This window comes from Coenobita brevimanus, chromosome 103 (assembly GCF_032717465.1).
Source record: "Coenobita brevimanus isolate Jiangsu-jjx chromosome 103, ASM3271746v2, whole genome shotgun sequence".
NCBI classification, from domain to species: Eukaryota; Metazoa; Arthropoda; class Malacostraca; order Decapoda; family Coenobitidae; genus Coenobita; species Coenobita brevimanus.
This window is the reverse complement of record NC_137056.1, coordinates 30,760,796-30,766,130: the sequence shown is the minus strand read 5'-3', so window position 1 is coordinate 30,766,130 and position 5,335 is coordinate 30,760,796.

Below are 5,335 nucleotides of genomic sequence, written 5' to 3'. Positions count from 1 at the left end.
TGTAAGAAACGGAACCTAAAGGTGAATGTAGGGAAGAGTAAAGTGATGGTCTTTGAGAGAGGTGAAGTTAGTGAATGTACAGCGAGGTTAGATGGTGAGGAATTGGAAAATGTGAGTACGTTTAAGTATTTGGGTAGTGTGATGAGTAAGGATGAAGGTTTGGAGGGTGAAGTGCTTGAAAGGGTACAGCAGGGAAGAAAGGTTGCTGGTTCCTTGAAAACAGTGATAAGAAACAGGGAAGTGAGCATGGAAGTGAAAAAGTTACTACATGACAGTATTGTGATACCAACTCTAACGTACGGAAGTGAAGCTTGGACATTGTTGGAAGGACACAAGTCAAGAGTGAGAGCAGTGGAAATGAGTTATTTAAGAGGAGCCTGTGGAGTCACGTGGAGAGACAGGCTGACGAATGAGGATATAAAGGAGCGTTGTGGTGTGGATGTGGATGTGATAGGAAGCGTTATGAGGAACACACTGAGGTGGTTTGGCCATGTGGAGAGGATGGAGGGTAAAAGACTGACGAAGAGAGTGTATGTGAGTGAGGTGGAGGGGGGAAGAGGGAGGGGGAGGCCGAGGATGAGATGGAGGGATGGGGTGGAGAGGTATATGAGAGAGGGGGGTGTGAGTTGGAAGCAGGGCAGTGAAATGGCAGGGGACAGGGCGACTTGGAGGCGATTTGTTTGTGGCCACCCCAAACGGGATTGAGAAGTCTGGCAATAGATAGATAGACAGATAGGTTAAAAGATGCAAATGATAAAGTACTGTAATGGCCTTCACAGTGTATAGTACATTAATCTAAGTATGTGTACTCAAAAAGGTCAAAGTGTTAAGTGTTTTCATTAGAAAAGTGTTCAGAAAAGTGACCTAAAGGCCCCCAGTCCACCTCTTCACCCTGCCAAAGGCCTCCTCCAAGCTTGAATACTTTCCTGCAGTACCAAAACAAGGTAAGGTTCTATTAGTTTTAATTTTTTTTTTATGTACTGTACTGTATAATGTGTTTTTGGAGGAAGTGGGGGAAGACCTTCCCAATAACTCATAAAAATGATAACTAATAGAGGATTGGAACCCAACTATCATGAGTTAACTTGGGTTTACTGTGTCTGGTTTTACTAGCATTAAATGAGACAAGGTTATTTTGTCCCCATTCATTGATTGTAGATAAGTCTTGATTTATGGAGATGGCTGTACTGAGCTGAGAGTTAGAGATACTGTATTAGACTCTGTAACTGGGTGTTTAAGTGTGAATGAACTGTGAAGTGTTGAGTCATCTGCATATGAATGGATGGCAGTGCAATATCCAATTTCAAGAAATGCCACAATACTGTAAGATCAAAGAGGTGCTTACTGTAAACACACAATTGTCCCTCACTATTTGTTAGGGTTCGCAAATAATTAAAGCCCTCTAAAAGGGCTTCTACATTCATAATTTACCTATGTAACCACCTAAACATCCTTTGTATACCTCAAATCATGACTATAGGTTAGAATCTACTTGTTTAAACTGTATTCTCTATTGATTTAACGAGATGTTGTAAATGATACCAAAATAAATTTTAAACTGCTGTATTCTGAGACAGTTTAATAACCACTGGAAAAACAATGCCTGCAAGAGCAAAACTATGAATATTGAGGGTCCTGGACCACTGTATCTCATCTTTCATCCAGTCTAATTCCTTTTAATTCCATAAGATAGAGAATGTCATTTTTATTTAGCCTGAGGATATCTCTTATTTCATTCTTGCTATCTTTGGGCAAATACAGTATATTCAGCTAAAAATAGCCATTTAACCCTGTCACTAACAGCAGGTATAAATTACAAAAAGCAATCACTATAGCCAAGTAACTGGTGTATAACTGGCCACAATGTGGAACTACATCATACTGCACTGTACAGTGATCCCTCGGTTATGTAGTGCACTTAAGTTATACTGGTTTTTGTTATCACTGTAAGATGCAAGTCTGCACTCCTACTGTTATAGTGCATTTTTCAGCTTAAAAAAAAAAAAAAAATCATCGTTGCGTGCCTGAGCTGGTTCTGCTGACAATGACGATGTGGTGTCTGTGGTTTCTGACAGCATCAAGGGATTCAAAGATGATACCCTATCCAAGGAGTTAATTCCAGGTGGTGAAGACCACTAACACTCCATCCCTAGTCTATGAGTATGAACCACTTACCTCCAGCACATCTTAAGAGTCTCTATGTCATGTGTTTCTTCTTATTGTGCCCTTTTCATTACTTTCTATTAACCTAACCATGCCTATGTGTGTCTCCAGTAGTTACCACAACATGTAAGTATGTATGTAATGGGTCTAAACTGTTGTGACAGGGAAATTTTGGACTTGCACTTGCGGTGGCTGGTACCAATTAGGATCATTCTCTTTGGTTCTGTATATTCATTATTGCACAATTCCATTATCATGTGCCACATCTGGTACCAAATGCACACGATAACCAAGGTGTCACGGGGAAATGTGAATTTAGGAATAAAATGATGATATAAATATATAGTCAGTTGACAGTGTGTGAATCGACTTGTGAACCAAGTAGTACGTTTTACTTTATGTGGCTTGCTTTGCCAATTCTATAAAGACGAGAATTTTATAAACTTTCTCGACAGTACACAGCGGAGACTATCTACTAACGAATGCTGTATCATTAGTACCATTAGCCTCTGAGAAAGTATTCTTATCCCCTAACAATCAATAACTAATATTGATAATGGACAGGTCCTTGCTGGTGCTTAACTCTTCGCTGGCACAACGGATTTAAGTTTTAACATGGGAGAACTGGCTTAAATACCAGTCGTGAATAATGTACAGAGTTTGTGCAACTAGGAGCGGCAAACTGAAGTAAGCTTAATGTGGAGAAATAAAACATGATTCTACATTGAGCTCAAAAAAGAACTGTAAATTTATTAATTACAGTACAATGAAATAAATTTACATTACATGAATCTCAAAAATGAATTCAAGCGGGGAATTCACCGTTGCAGGGGGACAAGTGAATTCAAATATCAAAGGAAATACACTCACTCACTCATTCAAAAGCTAATGAGACTTAAGGCTAAGAAAAGAACGGAAATACTGGTCAGTGGAGGGAACGGAGCTGACGCTACACAAGACTGGGCATCTCCACTAAGGGAAGGCAATGCTCGTTGCTCAGCTCACTGCAACTGATAACCAAACTCGGCAGGGAGATACGAGAAATCGTTGAGCTGGTAGAGACTGTAGGCGATAGGAGACCTCCTCTCTCAGCTCTGAGACAGCGACCCTACTCCCGTAGCTGTTAACACCGACTGACTCATCTAAACAATAGGGGGGGGTGCTCAACGGACAAGGAGCAATGTGAAAATGACAACTACACAAAAAATTTTGCGGTGAAACGCACTGTCTATACAGAAAGACAGTCACTTATGAAACAATGACAAGGGTTATGAAACTCATTATGATCTGAGTACAAAAGCGAGGCAGTTAACGGTTTGAGCGAAAGTTTACGCATTACAATGAAATTTAGATGTTCCCTTATATGATACTAATACAATGTCACGAATTAATTCGTGACACAAGGGATCAATGTACATCATCAACAGAATGCTACCTTCTCACAACATGGAGGCTGATGACAAAGGAGACATGGATTCAACTGAAACATTCTCAAAAATCAAACTGAGCTGATGATAAGGAAAAGACTAAGGAACAGTGCCAGAATGCAGCTACAAAACTGGTACTGGTAACATAAAAACCCATAATGACTGAAAGAAATTACTGAACAGATTCGAAAGGATGTTAGACAGGGAGGCACAACAGAGCACAGTAGGCTAGCACAGTGCGCGAGAGATTGGGCGGTCCACGACCTCAGGCACTGGGAATTCGCGTACTGGGAATACATAATCTTATGGGAATAATTACATATGGGCGGTACCCCCTCATACCTGGACATTTTTTGGCCCTTAGAGACATAATAAAGGTCATATTTTTCAGACATTGTACTAAAGCTATAGCTACAATAATAAAAATATGGGTAGTCACCTTAACAACAGTAGACAACAGGCCTGATGACCTTAAATAACAGGGGTTCTGAGGTGCGGCAACACTTACAGCGCCGCACTCCCCACCGCACCAACACTTCCGTCCACAGACTCCTCTTGAGCACCTTCCCCAGGACCATCAAAGTCACTCACTTCAGCCATAAACCCTTCAAAGTCCAATGCTGACACTTCTGACATTGCATCCTCTTCATCCTCAACTGTAGAATGCCCGGGAATTTCTGCACATCAACATGATGACACGTGACACGCTGTGTGAGGGGTGGTCAGCACTAATAGAAAATGGCATCTTTGAGCCTCTCCTTGCCTCTGCCTCGCGTTCTGTGCGGTAAACTCGCGCATTCAAAGGTTTTTGGTTATGATTTTTGGTCACTCGCGCACAATGCGAATCGCGCACTGTGATGACGCGCACTGTGCGAATCTACTGTACATGCAAGTTCTTGAACCCCCCAAGATATGGCATTCAACTGAAAGCCCAATTTCTTCTAAGTTCAAATACTGTAACTTCATGGAATAATAATCACATCTGATTGCAAACAATGAAAAATAAAAAAGTAGCTTATAAGGTTCAAAAGGCTGATGTCACTTCTTAGCAGCTGACATCCAAACATGTTAAAACAACTCAGCCTGAAAATATTTTATACAGTAACAGTATTATTCAACCAAAAGCTTTAAGACATATTAATTACCAGAAAAATATATCATGTACAAGTATCTAGATCTTGTGTTATGACTGAGGTGCACTGGGCATATTTTGCTGCATACATAACACTGCTACTCCTGCCTCTCGCATACAGGAGCAACTTGCAAACGTACAGCAATGCAAGCCCATCGTGCTAAAATGTGACATCATGGTTTGGTAGTGACTGTGGGGCCATAAACAAATACCAGTAAAACGTGACAAACAATGTCACTTTTGGTCACTTTCAGGCATACTAGCTCTTTTAATACGTTAAACCCTCAATATACTGAAACCTCTTTTAGCAAATTTCAATATTTACCCCTACATGCCGGTTGATATGTATAACCATCACGATTTTGGGCGCAGAACAATGCCGGTTGACGTGAATAGCCGCAAGCGTCTTCCCGCCACCCTTTGAACTTGAACTTATACTTATTCATCGACGAGACCACCTGGAGATGTGGGGATACTTTCATTTGAAAGAGGAAGAGTTGATGAGTCTTATGTATCTTTAATTTTTTCTCTAGCTGTTAGAGTCTGGCAGAGATTAGGGTGAGAAGTAAGGGTATTTTTTTCCAAAATCATGAAATCCCCCGCTGGTAGGAGC